The sequence below is a fragment of the Sinocyclocheilus grahami genome, unplaced genomic scaffold, assembly GCF_001515645.1.
Source record: "Sinocyclocheilus grahami isolate Dianchi unplaced genomic scaffold, SAMN03320097.WGS_v1.1 scaffold41.1, whole genome shotgun sequence".
In the NCBI taxonomy this organism is placed as follows: Eukaryota; Metazoa; Chordata; class Actinopteri; order Cypriniformes; family Cyprinidae; genus Sinocyclocheilus; species Sinocyclocheilus grahami.
This window is the reverse complement of record NW_015505220.1, coordinates 654,107-673,313: the sequence shown is the minus strand read 5'-3', so window position 1 is coordinate 673,313 and position 19,207 is coordinate 654,107.

The following is a 19,207-nucleotide window of genomic DNA, read 5'->3' as shown; positions in this document are numbered from 1 at the left end:
TAGATAGATAGATAGATAGATAGATAGATAGATAGATAGATAGATAGATAGATAGCCTTGTGACTCATTCTCAAACCGCTTCTACTTGTTCTTCTCCTTTTCTAAAAAGGTAATTTCACAGTTTTACCTCCTCCCGTCTTTCTTCATGGGAGTCATGACAGTTGATGAGGCACAAACTCATTTATTTTCTTCTCGCGTTCTCACTTGCTCCTCTGAAAGGTTGCGCGCTCTTAGGAAAGCCTAAAAATAATATGCATGTGATAAGTCATTAGTCATTTCTTAGTCTGCATATGTTAACTTGACCTGCCGTATGTTAATGCATGCAACAATGGCCCCACATATGGCTGCATGTGCAATCCCAACTGCAAGAGCTCCAGCGTGGGGCCTCATTACAGAAAACTTCCCAGCCGCGTCATTAGCGCAGAGTTCACGAGGAACGCCGGTGCGCTTCAGCTCCAGTCACACCATCAGCGGGGAGATGAAACACATACTATCATGTCACACAGACTTATCACACCGTAGACAGGTGCTGGGAGAGACAGCTGAACCGAATGAAACAATAACTGGTTTAAAGGACTTTTTCAGCACAGCTCATGGCTCTCTATATTTTGCTATATTTAAGTCCATTACAAAAAAAATCCTAGATTTTCTCTATCAGTGCAGAAAATGTAAAAAATAGTGCACAGATAGATTAAAAATTTGATAAATTCAGACAAAAACTGTGGTCAAATGTATGTTTTATAAGTGCATGTTCCTCCTAGCTGCAGTCTGTCCAGAGTTCCAGGCTCATGTCTCCAGTTACCCGCTGGGCGCTGCTTGGCCATGGGAATCATCCTTTCAGATTCTGGGCGCAGGACCAGCAGCGGCTGCCAGGGCAGTTTACCCCCAACTGGACTTTAACACAGTACAGCACTTCATACTGGGGGCAAGTAACTGCCTGTACACCAGCACATAGATTCATCCTGATTTGTTTTTTTGTCTTAAGTCTTAAGGGTCAATTTTTTTTTTACTGAGATTTATACATCATCTTAAAGCTGAATAAATAAGATTTCCATTGATGTGTGGTTTGTTAGGATTGGACAATATTTGGCCAATATTCAACTATTTGAAAATCTGGAATCTGAGGGTGCAAAAAAAATCTAAATATTGAGAAAATCACCTTTAAAGTTGTCCAAATGAAGTCCTTAGCAATGCATATTACTAAATAAAAATTAAGTTTTAATATATTTACGGTAGGAAATTTACTAAGTATGTTCATGGAACATGATCTTTACTTAATATCCTAATAATTTTTGGCATAAAAGAGAAATCTATAATTTTGACCCATACAATGTATTTTTGGCTATTGCTACAAATATACCCCTGCGACTTGTGACTGGTTTTGTGCTCCAGGGTCACATATAGAAAAAATATTAAGAAATTAAAAGAATGCCATAGTAAGTTCAGGTAACAGTTTGTTAATATTATGAAATAAATACTTGTTTATTTTATTAATTTATTCATTTTACAGAGGCAAAACTATTTAGTAAATACCTTATTTATTATAAATAATTATAATAAACAAATATAATCTATAATATATGATGAACACACAGCATTATTTTACTATCATTGATATACAATAATAGGTTGTAGTAATATTTTGAATTGGTTTTTATTTTTCTAATTTCATTTAAATTTTATTTTTCATGTAATTGTATATGCATTTTTAGTAAATTGGTGTCTTTGTCATTTTTATTTATTTTTTTAAAATATGTCTATATAAATTGAATTGTACTTTATTTTTCTCTTTATAAATTAAAATTTGAAATGTTGCCTTGGCAACAATCTGAAATAATTAAAATACAATATAAATGTAATATTGAAAAATGCAGTTACTGTTATTTTTTATCAATAATAATAATAAATATAGGTGTGTACATAAAATGTATATATATATATAATATATATAAAATAATATATATATATTATAATAATTTATTAATTATCCTCAATAAAATAATGTATGTATATATATAAATACATTTTTGTATTTGTATTTGTGTACATAACATGTACACAAATACATGTTATGTATTTATATATATACATACATTATTTTATTGAGGATAATTAATAAATTATTATAATATATATATATTATTTTATATATATTATATATATATATACATTTTATGTACACACCTATATTTATTATTATTATTGATAAAAAATAACAGTAACTGCATTTTTCAATATTACATTTATATTGTATTTTAATTATTTCAGATTGTTGCCAAGGCAACATTTCTAATTTTAATTTATAAAGAGAAAAATAAAGTACAATTCAATTTATATAGACATATTTTAAAAAAATAAATAAAAATGACAAAGACACCAATTTACTAAAAATGCATATAAAATTACATGAAAAATAAAATTTAAATGAAATTAGAAAAATAAAAACCAATTCAAAATATTACTACAACCTATTATTGTATATCAATGATAGTAAAATAATGCTGTGTGTTCATCATATATTATAGATTATATTTGTTTATTATAATTATTTATAATAAATAAGGTATTTACTAAATAGTTTTGCCTCTGTAAAATGAATAAATTAATAAAATAAACAAGTATTTATTTCATAATATTAACAAACTGTTACCTGAACTTACTATGGCATTCTTTTAATTTCTTAATATTTTTTCTATATGTGACCCTGGAGCACAAAACCAGTCACAAGTCGCAGGGGTATATTTGTAGCAATAGCCAAAAATACATTGTATGGGTCAAAATTATAGATTTCTCTTTTATGCCAAAAATTATTAGGATATTAAGTAAAGATCATGTTCCATGAACATACTTAGTAAATTTCCTACCGTAAATATATTAAAACTTAATTTTTATTTAGTAATATGCATTGCTAAGGACTTCATTTGGACAACTTTAAAGGTGATTTTCTCAATATTTAGATTTTTTTTGCACCCTCAGATTCCAGAATTTCAAATAGTTGAATATTGGCCAAATATTGTCCAATCCTAACAAACCACTATGAATAATTTTCTTAATTGTATTTTTGTTTTTACCCTGACAATTAAATTCCATTAAAAAAAACATACCATGGCAAATATACTATAATGATTTCTACAGTAATCAGTCAGCATCATGTATAAGTACCAATGCCTTATATCATAATAATAATAATAATTAGTTGCATTTTTATAGTGCTTTTCTGGGTGCTCAAAGCGCTTATGTACATCATGTACCATCACCACAGTACTTTTTTTCTGTATTATTGTCTTATTCATGTCCCTAATTGATCTGAAGATCATGAATGTCATTAAGATAATAAGAGTTCAGGAAAGCTGGACACGTTTGTGTGTGTGTGTGTGTGTGTGTGTGTGTGTGTGTCGTCCCAGAGCTGTGATGTTTCTCATCTGGAGTTCTCTGCTCTACCCAGCATCTCTAATTGTTATTAATCTACAGCAATTAAAGTGAGCGTCTTTGCTGTCACATGTCTCCCCTCCTCTCGTTGACGAGCGTGTACACGGCTGACACGCAGGAGACGCGAACAGGAAGCATCACGGCACTGCGTTTCCTGCCACTGCAGACGCGTTTAGCAAACCCAACAGCAGCCAGATAAAGCTCATATTTGAATAGGCCCTGTTATCAAATACATTCATTAAGTTACACGCTCCACTTGATTAATTATATTTAAAGAAATTGTGGGTACTTTGGATCTTTCGTCACGTAGCACTACAGCATGCCATAGATCCCTAATTTCGAGAAGAAAAAGGGGCTGAGGGCAGTTTTTTTCCTGTTCTCTCTCTCTGCCTATTCTGGACAGCCTGCGCAGGTCCCTGAGGGCCCGAACGTATTCAAATGTATCTCCATCAATGAGCACAGTAATTATGAATTCCGCACTAATTAGTGTATACACTACTTCCCTTGCATATTTGATTTCCACTGTGAGATGGTAATAAGGGAAATGCCCATTTTTGTCCTGTCTCATGAAAATTCCAGAATGTTAGAGGGGGGAGGGCAGATGGCGAGAGAGAAACGGGGGATGCATTAAATATGAAAAAAGAGAGAGCGAGAGAAAGGAAGAGAGAGAGAAACATATAATAACCCTTAAAAATATACCATGGGAAACCAGGGTAATACCATAGGTCTTTAGACACTAGCCTGATGATAAAACCATGGTATCACCTTACAGTACAGTACATCATTCACTCATGTAATGTATTATATATATATATATATATATATATATACAGAAAATATAACATTCCATGGTATTCTTTGTGTTAATTTTTTTATGTTTGTGTATGTATATGTATGTGGGCCCTGTTATCAAATACATTCATTAAGTTACACGCTCCACTTGATTAATTATATTTAAAGAAATTGTGGGTACTTTGGATCTTTCGTCACGTAGCACTACAGCATGCCATAGATCCCTAATTTCGAGAAGAAAAAGGGGCTGAGGGCAGTTTTTTTCCTGTTCTCTCTCTCTGCCTATTCTGGACAGCCTGCGCAGGTCCCTGAGGGCCCGAACGTATTCAAATGTATCTCCATCAATGAGCACAGTAATTATGAATTCCGCACTAATTAGTGTATACACTACTTCCCTTGCATATTTGATTTCCACTGTGAGATGGTAATAAGGGAAATGCCCATTTTTGTCCTGTCTCATGAAAATTCCAGAATGTTAGAGGGGGGAGGGCAGATGGCGAGAGAGAAACGGGGGATGCATTAAATATGAAAAAAGAGAGAGCGAGAGAAAGGAAGAGAGAGAGAAACATATAATAACCCTTAAAAATATACCATGGGAAACCAGGGTAATACCATAGGTCTTTAGACACTAGGACACTAGCCAAACCATGGTATCACCTTACAGTACAGTACATCATTCACTCATGTAATGTATTATATATATATATATATATATATATATATACAGAAAATATAACATTCCATGGTATTCTTTGTGTTAATTTTTTTATGTTTGTGTATGTATATGTATGTGTGTATATATAATAACAATAATAATAATAATAATAATAATAATATTAATAGGAGAAAAAAAATAATATTTGAATTATTTATTTATTTATTTATTTATTTACTCATTCCTTTATTTATTCACTCTACATATACACTATATAATGCATTTATTATTATATTCTGATACTATCACTGGACAATTGTTCCACAGCAGTCCTGTTAGTGAAACATGGAAATAAAGGATATAACTCTTGCTGGCTAAATATGCTTTTTAGAGACCCTCTACTAAAGTTAAAACCTTTCAGGTATGATCAGTAAGTTTTATAGTCCGTTTTAACAAATGTGATTTCATGTATCATGATGTATATCACAGAAATATCATGCAGCCCTAAAGCCATTTCTTCCTGTATACTTGTAAAAAATACTTATCTGCTTGTGTCTGGTGCATAAACGATGGCCTCAAGCTCATTGTGAACAGATATATTTCCTCCCTCGATACTTTGAGAGTAAGGCAAGGTGATATTTGACTCGAAATAATAAAACATTATTTCATTTTTTAGTTCATGTCAGTCTTTGCTAGTGGATCATAAATTAGCCACATATGAGGTGCTAATAAAACTCTCTTAAAATGCTTTGAGTGACAGACACGTGATTGTGTGGAGTGAAATAGGTATGTATTATCAGAGCAGATCTCACAGAAGAGTAAACCACAGTCTAGTGACTGGAAATACAGTCCTGCGGCTCTTAGTGCTTATAACCGCACAAATCATCACCTGTCCTTCACAACCATGCCTGCTGGGGCGTTTGTGCCTGTGCACAGCTTTCTTCCTTTCTTTTGTCTTTTGGATAGACACTCACATAAAATGTATGGATACCTTGTACAATGTAAACCAATTTACATACATACAACTTTACAGACGTAGATATATTAACTGGAATATAAAAAAAAATTCTGACCTTTGCATGTGTTAATATTCTATCCATCCATCTATCAATCCATTTATTTATTTATGTATTTATAAATTCAGCTCTTTTTTAAATCCTAAACTAAATAATTTGCTTCACAGGAAATTCACAAAATCTCTTAAATTTTTTCAATGTTTGATAAAGCAGAAGCACACTTTTCAAATGAATGAAAAAATTCCCAGTGGGATAACATTTGGCAGGATCTTCCCACTAATATTGTCCAGTTCACCTGTATAAATCCGAAATTATTGCACCTTTAATATAACAAATCTTACAATTTGGGATTTTCTTTTTTTTTTTTAATAAACATTTTATTCTGAAATTAGTCATTTTTTTAATTCAAGTAGCTAATTCAACAACAACAACAATAATAATAATAATAATAACAATAATACTAATATTAATAATAAACATTATTATTATTATTTTTATAATTATATATTGTTGTTGTTAAAGTATAAATTATTATTAAAGTATACTTTATTGTTTTATTAAAATAATTGGTTAACAAAGCAAAAAAAAAAAACGAATAAAAGATGATAACATAAAAACAAGATTTTCAATAAAATAAAACATGATATTAGTATTAATAATAGACTTAATATTTCTCTTCATTCCTTCTCTTCTTCTCACAGACTATAATTGCCAACGGCATCTTTCCTTCCTGTTTTCTGGACACCTTTATGATGTCATTTCCTTTTGAAGATCCAAGATAAACATTAATTTCTGGATCACCTGGGTAGCGCTCTGATAGACAGCTCAAGGATCCGAGTATTCCCTTACATAATTAGCAAAACCAGGCATGGGCATAATCTCATTCTCCAGACCCAGAAATGATGTGCCCTAGAAAAGACAAGTTATTTTTATTGATTTATTGATTGATTTTTGCTTTATTCTCGTCCCACCGCTGTTGACACCTGAAGTTTATGCATTCAGATAACTGCTCTGTTTGGAAATGTGGGAAAGAAACAAGAATTTTTTGAGAACATACTGCTCTGTGATGCAGTGGAAAGGTTTTGGTGTGCGTATGTTGCGTTTGATTGACAGCGAGCCGGAGATATACCTCCGTCTCCAAGCGGGAAGGAGATATTTAATCATTCGTAATTAACATTTCTGCGGAAGCTGGAAGACAGCAGGCACGTGTGATTATCTGTGCGCGAGACAAAAGTGATGATTAAGAAAGTTAGTATTAATTTGGACAACACATGTCCATGTTTGACCATCCAACCCAAGCAAAAGGAAACCGCATGGGTTTGGATCGCCTTTGCATTTCAGCACTCGTGCATGTTCAGCCGTTCTTTGACATGTTGATATTGAGCCGATTAAAGATGTATGTAAACAGCTTACGGTGAATTCTCAGAGCTGGATAGATAAGTGTGCAAATATTCAGCGTTCGCAGCTCTGACATTTACAGGCGTTTTGTCTCTCGCTTTGTGTTCGGGTCGTGACTCTGTGGTCCGTTCTGCATGTTTGGACACTTTCGTTTCCTTTCATATGACTTTTTTTCTCTTTGATAATTTCTGTTCCACACACGCTGACCTCCAAATGTATTCTACCCGGAGCTCGTGAGGCCGGTTCTCTGAAGAACGTGGTTTTCCCCTTGCGACGCCCAAATGCAGATGTTCAGCCGCTCTGCCAAGAACTAGTGAGCCTTTCTCTCTCCCACCAGTCCCAGGACAGCTTCACACAGCCGTCCATACTGGCACAAATACTACGTTTGTGTGTGTGTGTGTGTGTTTGTCCTCCCGCTCACCACATCACAGCAACCAGCTGAGGAACAATTTCTGATGTCTTCCACCTTTATTTTCTTCACGTTCCTTCTCTCCCTTTCTGTCTTTCATCCTCTGTTTTCCCCCTTCATCAGGAACGATCATTGGGCTCTTACCATCATGGATAATTACTCAAATGACAAATTGAATTTGGTTAATGGTGAGGATCTGACTTTGGGATTTTCAGGATTTCACTCCTGTGGCCGTGCTAACCAGAAACACGCTTTCTCCATCAAATTGTGGTCTGCAGCTGGCTGTGGGAGTGCTCAGCACTGGTATTCATGCGTGGATTTGTGTGTGTGGGATATTTCCTATAGTTTAAATGAACACCAGGTGGCCTATACGATCAGGCCATTACTTCAAGACTGTGAGCACCAGGTCAGACATTAGCCAAACTGTGAAGACATGCTGACACCAGAAACTCCCCAGAATCACATGTTGGGGTTATGTGTGCTTACTTACAGCATTTTCAGAATTTTTGCAGTTCTGTGGGAAAAATTCCCATTGAAGCCATTGCTTCTGCCATATACCATACCATACCATCACAATGTTAGTGTAAAAATAACAGATTTGAAGACACTGAAAATTACTTAAACTGTAAGTAAATGAGTAACAGTAACATCTGTAGTTATCTGTAGTAACTGTACTACAAAAGTGTGATTAGCATGGCAACCCAGGCTCATTGGAAATATACAGAGTCCTCATGGTGATTGAAAAAAAATAAGAGAGATATATATTTCAATGCTTTTATATTCCTTCGTAAAATGTTTTTTTTTTTTTTTCGCAAAAGTATTGCGTTTCCCCAAGAAATGTTGCATTCTCTCAAAAAACATATTGCATTTCCTTGATAATTTTTGTGTTTGCTCGTGAAAAAAATGTGTTCTCTTGCAAAAGTACTGCGTTCCCCTTGGAAACGTTGCATTCTCTTGCAAAAGCATTGCGCTACCTTGAGAAACTTTGCATTTTCTTGCAAAAGCATTGCGTTCCCCAAGAAATACTATGCTACGTTCTCTCTCAAAAGTATTGCATTCCCTTGAGAATCTTTGTGTTCTCTTGCAAACGTATTGCGTTCCCTCAAAAAACCTTGTGTTCTCTTGTAAAACATTTGCGTTCTCTTGCAAAATTATTGCGTTCCCTTGAGAAACTTTGAAATCTTTTGCAAAACATTTGTGTTCTCTCACAAAAGTTTTGCATTCCCTCAATTAACTTTGCATTCTCTTCCAAAACATTTGCGTTCTCTCTCAAAAGTATTGCATTCCCCTGAGAACCTTTGCGTTCTCTCTCAAAAGTATTGCATTCCCCTGAGAACCTTTGCGTTCTCTTGCAAAAGTATTGCGTTCCCTTGAGAAAGGTTCTCGTGCAAAACATTTGTGTTCTTTTGCAAATCCATTGCATTCCCTCAAGAACCGTTACATTCTCTTGCAAAACATTTGCATTCTCTCACAAATGCATTGCGTTCCCTTGAGAAACTTTGCTTTCACTAGCAAAAGCATTTCAAAATGTAACATTTTTACATTTCTGCAGAATCTGGATATTTATAAGAATGTAATATTGAGTAGCTTACATTTATACGATTGTTTTGACTGTTTTTGCCAACGAAAGTAGTTTCAAATGAATTCAAAGCAGAATTAATCGTTGCTCGTCTCCAAGCAACAACCACTCAGCATTAGCCAAATTCGAACACATGATGTGCTACAACCACCAAGCCACGACCCCAACCATTTCATTTTTTAATATCACTTCTGCCGCGGTACAACTTCAAGAGGTGAAGTTTACAATGTGACTTTCTCTCATACTTGACTCTTTTTTCCCACTACTCATTTTTAAACTCTCACTGATGTTCACTCATCTTCTTTATCAAGTCATCCCTGCAAATCACACCCCATTGGTCATCCATCAGTCTGCGGCGATCACCAGAGACTCCCGCTCTCCCAGTAGCATTTTTCTCTCTCTGAACTATCAATCGCTCTATCCGCAAACCAGCTCTCATTTCCCCAAAATGACCCTCCCTCCCCTCTCCGTCCGGTCAGATTGATACGTTTCACGCCATCACAAGAGGAGGTAAAATATTTCCTGTCATTTAAAGTCCAAGAGGCATGGCTGCTAAATCGTCGAGCCGAACCCAGAAATACATCAAGCCAACGCTCGACTTTGCACCAGAACATTTCATATGCAGCATTACTGCATCGCTCCGCATCTGCTTTGCCAGATCCTCCTCAGGCCAGAGGTCAATAATGAAACAAAGTTTGAAGGAGCTGCTGGAATATTCACAGTATATGGTTAAAGGGCTCGAGAAACACATCATTAAGTCCCCTGTAAGAAAGTCCGCCTCATTCCAGCGACTCTTGTATTCATAGCATTCCCTTTTCGAGCATCTTACCGATCACGCACTGATATATGGATCACGCCGCTCTTTTCTCTCCTGGTGCGTAATGGCAGAGCGAGAGAGTTGCCCTATGGCTAATTTGTATCATTCAGTAGCGTGACTGTTTGTCAGAGCCGAACTGACTCTCTTGACCTTCTATTTCTTATGGCGGCCGACAAGTGGCTCTGCCTCTGGTAATTAGTTTTCAGCCGCTCTCGGTGCATGTGAGTCTGAACGCTTGCATGTGTGTGTGTGTGTGTGTGTGTTTAAAGTTGAGCTTACGAGGGCCAGCCAATGCAGAGTGCTGGTTAAATATTTACTGTTCAAGGCAGATTCACACAACTTTTTAAAATTAATGAGTGGAGCGGGCTGTTTGGACAGTGGCAGCAGTATTGAACTGTTTGTAGAGCTTTTCCACCTCGCACTGGTGACATGCAAGTCACTTCGTATTTCCCTGCTCTCTCTTCTCTCTCTCTCTTTCTCTTCCTCTCTGGAATTAATAGAGAAATGGCCATGTGGTTTCAACCCATGCGGCGCGCAAGCCGTTGGATGTGCTCTCTCTATATTAAACTGTATTTGCAATGGATCACTGCCATTGTGAAGTAGTTTTCGGAGAGCTTCGGTGCTTCACTTTTCAAGCATTCAGCTACACTGCTTTTCCCTTCTTTCCTGTTGTCCAACTCTTTCACTTCCCAGAGGAAGAGGAATTTCTATTTTATAGCTCGGGAGACTTAATGAGGTCTCAGCTTTGTTTATATTATAATCTCAGTTGTTTTAGATGATTCTCCTAAAATTCCTTACGATTAATATGTTGTATAACAATTAGGGCCAGAGTATATATAAAAAATAAAAAAAACATACTGGAAGTAAATTATTTTCACCACATTCAGAATCAGAAAAATAGCGTTGATGAGAAATATTTGGCACGCATGAGATCTTGTGAACACTGCTGGGGTCTCTCTTGCAATCTCATTGCTGTTTAGGAGAATAATCTGACATATTAATGAGATCTTGTTTGTGTTTTTTCTATAGATTCTACAATAGAAATGGATTGATCAGGAAGGTTTTTTTTTTTTTTTTTACATAATGGAGGCTTCAGGTATGTTACATTTATGAATCACCATTGTCTCAGATGTTTCTCCTAAAAAGCCTTTAGAGAAATAAAATAGTGTGTCAATAGCTAAAAAATATGTGGACATCATACGGTAGCTTGTTTAAGGAGTTGGGAACATTGAGTTCATATTGGGATATTGCTGAGATCCCTTCTGAACCTATAGAAGAGGTCTCAGATGTTTCTCCTAAATGCCTTAAAAATAAAATACAGAATGTCTGAGTATCTTTTTACGGAATATATTTTTATGGAATATTGTAAAAATAAAATATGTGAATAGCATAACTGGTTTAAGGATTTTTTTAATGAGAAACATTTGAGTTCATTGAGACATTGCTCTTCTGGAACTCACCATTGTCTCAGATGTTTCTCCTAAAACATCTTGAAGTTCTAAAACAAGAGAAATAAAAATAGAGAATATGTGAATAGCATAGCAGGTGTGGGGGTTTTTGATGATACATTTTTGAGTTCACATTGAGACATCTTTCTTCTGTCTTATCCTGGGAATATTAGCAATTCTGAGCAGTTTGAGAAAAGTCATTTTCTTGAGGATCCAGAAGAGACATGGGTGAGATTAATATGTATTTTTCCTAGGAGATCCATCCATCGCTGTCATGTCGAACAACTAACACGATAAAGAAGGGGTTTTTGATGATACATTTTTGAGTTCACATTGAGACATCTTTCTTCTGTCTTATCCTGGGAATATTAGCAATTCTGAGCAGTTTGAGAAAAGTCATTTTCTTGAGGATCCAGAAGAGACATGGGTGAGATTAATATGTATTTTTTCCTAGGAGATCCATCCATCGCTGTCATGTCGAACAACTAACACGATAAAGAGATTCTCATTTTGACTTTCCTATTAGTTTCATCAGTCACTTTTAAACCCTTCTCCTCGTTTTTAACACTCCCAGATCAGCATCCGGAAAATGACTTGCATGTATAGAAAAAAACAAAACCAGAAGAGGAAGAAGGGCCGTGTTGTCGAGGAAGGGGGTGTTGAGGGCAGGCTAAAGGGATTCGCTACAGTTAATCTTTTCCATAGAGTAGATATGTGGGTTCCTTCGTTCAGTGCTTTGTTGACAGAAGTGGGCTCCATTGTAGGGGCTCCAGAGGAGGGGGTCTTTTGAAGGGCCTGCTATCGTCCCGCCGCATGCACACCACGCTCGTCCTGCAGCCAGCTGATAGGCTGGCCTCGGCACGCTGGGAAGATTGAATTGAAGTGTCACACTTGAGGCGTACGGTGCGATCGGCCCTGCGTGAGTGCGAGGTGAAGAGGGGAGATCACGACGCTTCCTCTCCGACTCGCGCAAACGAAGCGAAGCGGCGAACGCATGCACGCCCTCCCTCTCTGTGCTTATATTTGACTTTGTGTGCTTGGCTGGTTGTATTATGACAGGCTGAATGGTGAAGGGGGGGATTAAACTGTTAAGCAGACATCAGAGGCTGTCTAATGTTTAATGCAAGAGTGTGTGCATGTAAGAACTGATAATGAATACAAACAGGACGACATCTTATTTGCTGTGTTTTTATTAGGATGACTGGAGAACTTGACATTCTCTGCTATCCTCTCTTAATCTCAAAACCCCCCGACCCAAATCAAAAAACCTTCCTAATTTCTTGAGAGCCCTGTGTAGTTTGGGATTCTGGGGTTATACAGAATGGATGGGTATTGGTAGCTTAGAGATTACCACAGTGAACAGTTGCATGACTTCATTTTGTGATTGGTTTCTGTGGTGTTTTTGAGTGGTAACTTGCATCTGATTGGTTAGAGTTGGCACAGTATACACATACTGTACATGGTGATTATAGGATTTACACTAAATGCATTCTTGCTTGGTAGGTTATAATGAGATGTATTCTTTTTTAAGTTTAACAAAAGTGATTTGTCTTATTTTTTCTATTACATAGCTTTCTTCAAAACCAGTTTATTATGCAGAGGCATCTGTAACATTCAAGGTTAATTCATCTGAAAGGTATAAATAATGATAATAAAAAATATAAAAATACGATATATATATATCATATAATATAAATAAATAAAATATAATACATACTAAATAATAATTCAATATTGTTCTGATTTTTAAGCATCTCAGCACAGCAACACTGGCTCAAATTAGATACATTTTTGTTTGGGTGACCAATGGAAGTCAGGGAAAAAGTTCAGGAAACCGTATTTGAGAATAGTAATTTTTTGCAGTTCCATTTAGTGATTCTGTTCCTGAAATTTGATGTTCTCCTTAGTTTAATGCAACAAATTAAGATTCTGTAATTTACTTACCTTCTTTTTGTTCCAAACCAGTTTGCATTTCTTTTTTTTTCTGTGCAACATTTATTTGTTTATGTACATCTATTTTTTTAATTAAATGTAAATGTAAATTAAATCTAATTTGCATACAGTGATATTTAATTGAATTCAGTTAATTTCATTAATACCTTGACTTGGCAAAGAATAGCCACATTTATTTATTTATTTATTTATGTTTAGCTTAGTTTAGTTTTTGGCCAATGTAATGGACGTGAATGGGGTCCAATATTGTTTTGGACCCCATTGACTTTTACTGTATGGGCAAAAACATTTCTTCAAAATATCTTCATTTGTTTTGCAAAAAAAGTTTTAAAAAGAGCATGAAGGTGAGTAAATTGAAATAATTTTTTATAATCTTTTTTATATTTATATTAACATTATCTTAAAAAGAGGCAATGGCCAAAACTGTCTGTCTAGTGCATATATAAATTAATTAACAATTAAAAATCCCGTAACTCGTGCGCTCAAAATGAACAAATACATCTGTATCAGCCAGTAAATGCTCGCTGCTGTAGGTGCCGTTCTTCTGAGTGTGACGTACGGTGTATGCTGAACTCACAGAACAAGTAGGAGATCATCACCTATGATAATGAAGAGCAGATAGGAGCCGGCGATGGCGGCTTTAAAGGTCACACGTTGACGAATAATTGCTTTTTACATCCTCGACTACGTTTAACAGGCCCGAGGCTTGACCCCGCTGGCAGGGGCAGTAAATATGCCATCTTCACAACGCTCGCAGATGTACCGACACCGCCGGCTTGTGTTCGGAGCACGTTTTCTGATGTGAGGTCAGAGCACTGCATCCAAGGGCCCCTATTAATCAAGAGAAATAATGCAACAACCCCGAAACATCTCAGCAGAACAGGACTGACCCAAAGAGCGGGGTCAATTGATTTGGAAAGAAATTAAAAATAAAAAACAATTTTATGATACTTTTCTGATGGAGAATTAACTAGTGCGCTCATTCTTAAACTCCCTTAACTCTACTTTGAGATACAAGTTCCCGCAGGATAGAGAAAACCTCAAATGAGATTTGTATAATATCTCAATTGTTTCTCCTAGACGATATTAATCAAGAAAAATAATGCAACAACCCCGAAAACATCTCAGCAGAACAGGACTGACCCAAAGAGCGGGGTCAATTGATTTGGAAAGAAATTAAAAATAAAAAACAATTTTATGATACTTTTCTGATGGAGAATTAACTAGTGCGCTCATTCTTAAACTCCCTTAACTCTACTTTGAGATACAAGTTCCCGCAGGATAGAGAAAACCTCAAATGAGATTTGTATAATATCTCAATTGTTTCTCCTAGACGGCAATGTAATTAAATGGAGAGAGTGGAAACTTTTGCTTAAGACTTTTGCTTCTCAGTTTGAGTTTCAGGAAAAGATACCAAAGGGTGAAATCAAAAGTTAGAGATCTCAATAGAAACTCAAATATTTCTCATCAAATTTTTCAAAAGCAAATAATTGAAGCTTACTTTATAACCTGAAATGCTGCAAAAACAATCATTTCTCGTAGACAGCAATGTAATTAAATGGAGAGAAAATGGGATTTTTTTTACTTAAATCTTTGGCTTTCTAGTTTTTGTTTCTGCTGGGAGTTTCTGAAAAAATCTCAAGTCTGAAATATGAACTCAAATCAAATCAGCCTCAAATCATTTTATGCACTGAACAAATGTGGTGTAGAAACAATTTCCACTCAGAAATGACAGAAATTCATTCAGTATTTTTTGAACTTTTTTTTTTTTTACATTTTGAATGTTAAGAGTTTTGTTGCTCTATACTTTCATTGCACAGTATGTCAACAATTTTCTCATTTGTCAAAAATGTCTCTCTAGGTATTTTAGGAGGAACTTCAGAGATAAAGTTGAGACATCTGATATCTGAAAAGTCTCCTGAGCAACCTCTGTGCAATAAAACTTTCTCCTGGGTTATTTAATGCTCCACATTGGGTTAAATAAACAACACAACAGCGAGCGTTTCTCCTCGCCATATTTCAGCAGGCTTCGTTTAAACCACATGTGCCACTGAAACCCCACAATAACAGAACACGAGCGCCAATAGGAACCACCTTGCAGTTCGGATCAGGCGTTGAGAGCTTGAAATAGTGACTTTGACACGTCTCCGAGGAGAACGGATACTCTTTGGGAATGGCTTCTTACTGATCGAGTTCTCTCATCGGGGGACTGGAGATTGTGGAACATGTGGCCGGAGAGTTCTTTGCAGAGCTCCCCGCGTGCCGTCTGACTGCTTTATGCATCTCAAAACACGCTCACATACTTTCAGGGGTTAAAACAACAGGAAGGGATCGAGAGGGTTTATTATCATGGCATGTTTAGAGTGAAGAAAAATAAATCCACTGGAAATGAATGAAACGTTTCATTGAAGCAGGATGTTAACTTTTCATTCAAAAATATTTGACTTGTTGATCGTGTGATCTAAAGTATTTTCGAACGATTTAGAGAGCGAAACGAACACGGAAGACAAACACGAAAGTGCATTTACTGTCAGTTACTCAATTGAATTGTGATGCATCGATTTTTAAAGGATAAAAAAAATGAACAAATTGTTTTCATATTCACTTATGGATTTTATTTATTATTGAAATTTCCTCTAAAATGCAAAGTAACCCTTTGCAAATAAGATTACTTAATGGATTATTATTTTTCGTTAGTCTCTCCAGTCCACACTAACAGGAAAGACTTAGGAGTTTTTAGTCTTCAGAAAGCCTTTCAAAACCACTCTGACTTCTCATAGAGAGGCACAGAGCCAATACTTACTCCATTCAGCTCTCAGAGAGAGAGAGAGAGAGACTTAATTCAGTGTGTTTGATGGAGGCAGAACCACAGCTCCTCCCTGTGGTATACACACTGGATTACTCCAACCGCAGTTACATGTTTCTCTCTTCCTCACTCTCTCTTTCTCTCTCCCTCGGTCAGTTGAACAGTTCTGCATCAAATGCAACTATCGCTGCCTTCAAACCCTCCTGGAAAGTTCCTTTTCGCAAACTCCAAGGTCATAATTGTCATATGAATACATCTAACAGATTTAGATGTCTTTTAGTCTCTTTCACGTACTGATAAAGAGGAGTCTTTTTGTGCTATAGCAACAAAGTGACGAGCAAAGCATGTGCATTAGGTGTTTAATCGATGCTTTATCTAAGCAGTTTAGTCTTCTTGTTCTGCCACAGGGAAATGATGCACAGTTTTGACATGCAACTAGAAGTATTTTTCATAAACAGTGTACAATATGCATGCAAAATAATTTGTACAGTTAATATCTGTAATTATGATCCATCCTATATGCTTTCATGATGCGTTAGACATGCTCCCAAAACAGACAGTCAAGGTTTAAAGGAGTTTCCTATTGATGTACTTTTCCTGTGTGCTCATTGTGTAAATAGAAGTGTAAGAATGTATAAATTATACATTTATTATTTATACATTTCATTGTTTAACTTGTTTTTAAATGCTTATTATACTGTCAGGTTGCCCCTAACTTGGCAATTTAGTAAATATGATGAACAACATTGTTCTGCATAACAAAATGAGCTTAAAAAGCATTTCATTATAAACATTGTGATTTTTAAATCCTATTAAAAGTTATTTTTTAATATTAAAGCTTAAACCAGATATTTAATTGTCTTTCTGATTTATAATTAGGCCTAAGTTTTAATTGTATTCAATTTTGAACTGTTATTCTGCTTTGTTCCTTTGTTTTGACTTTCAGGTCAGGACTATCTATTTCTGACAAGTGTTCTGGAAACCTGTCTGAAAACAGTCATTATTTTTGCAATTTGTTTGGTGTTGCTAGTTTTGCAGAACTCACATACTTCGTACATGCGTTTAATTAGTTTGACTAATTTAATAATGGCTTTCAGAGAGAGTGAAGTACTCTCAGCTTCATTTCTCCATTGCTTTCTACAGGTATTCCTGTCTGGAAAGCCCAGATTCTGTCTGGGCTTGAAAATGAACATTAATTTCTTACGTTGCTGATGTGACGCAGTTGCTTTGGTCCCTACTACTGCTGTTATATTGCACGCAAGTGTGCGTGTGTGGGACCCTGGGATTTTTACAGCCCAACCCGTGCTGTCTCCAGAGGGTGCTTCCACTCAGGTCCTGGCCGTTTCCATCCCGGCATCTGCGTTCGTCTCCACCTGTGTGTCGTGCTCTCGTATATTGCTGTATGCCTTCTCTCATCCTTCTTCCTCTAGAAAGAAGAAAAAACTCTGACATTTGAAAGAGATTGGTGGGAAAAGCAATCTCAGATCACTCGGTCCCAGCAGATCACACGCAGCTTACCGGGGGGAGCGAGACTCTGGCATTATTTGAACCGCTGACTTATTTGCTGCTAAGATGGCGCAGCCTTGGATATTTCTCTCCTCTTGTCCTCTCCTCCGCTTTAATGGGTGAGTGGAGAGCTCGCGCACCGCCTGCTCGTGACATTCGCCGTTTACGGAGACGTCTCCGTGTGATGGGCCTCAGCTAAGAGCTTTAGAAGTCCCACACCATATGTTTCCTCCCAGGATCACCTCGTCCTGCAGAATTACAGGAACCCGAGCTTAAAAAACACAATTAGTTAAAGGTGAAACGTTTAAGTCCCTTTCGCACTCGCAGGGTGGCCACCGACACCATCCACCTCCGGCTAAATGTGGCTTAGATGCGTTTGGTGTAGTGGCCTTTCTTTATGCAACAGTTTGCTCTGCAGCACATCGCTCTGTATTCAGCGCAACATCACCTTTGTCTTTTTATAAGGGTCTTTTATTTTGGAATGTAATGGAATTTGTACAGCTAATTATACTACAGCTTATTTTATTTTATTTTTCGATAGGTAACTTTTTTGAGTCACGACCGATATTTTGAGTAGCAACTGGCAACTTTTTAAATAAACAGCTTGTTTTCTATGATGTGGAAATCAAAAAAAAAAAAAGGTAAATATTAAGAGTTCTTAAGTTTTTGGACATACTTATGTTTGTCATCTGATACTAGCATAAAGCACTGAATTTAAAATGTAAACATATTTTTTAAATTAAAACTAATTATAATTGTATTATTATTATTATTATCTTTATTAGACTATCAGATTATAGCTTATGAACATGCAGCATCATTTCACAACTTGGATTTTCAAAATTGGAATAAATTGTGACTTGTGTGAGAAGTGCTAATTGTGTTGTGCCGAGATGCTGCCTTTGTAGAGCATTCCAAACCAGTCACTAATAAGGTTCCATTTCAGTCAGGATGCTGCCTTGGAAGGCAGCTACCTATGTAGGCAGCAAGGAGGCTCAGTAGGATTAGGATCAAAACATAATATTATTTTTGCATAGACACACCATCTTTGTTTCAGAACCACCATCCTTTTAAAATAATTTGTCACTCTTATCATCTGTTTGTGCCCTGTAGCTTTTGATAATATGACTGAGATTTTAATCAGGCATGAGGGATGGCTCAGAAAAAGACCACCCCGCCACTCCATGCTGGTTACCCCTCTGAGACCCCGAGACTCAACCTGCCGAGGCTGGGCTGCAATAATCATCATTCAATGCAGCGATTCCACCCTTAGTTCCACCAACCACCAGTCATTATAGACTCCATCTCCAATCACAAACTTCCTTTCCCCCTCTTTTAGGAAAAGATTAGCTTGTGTTTACAGTCCTGGATGTGGACTCTTATTTCCTAGTCGATACTT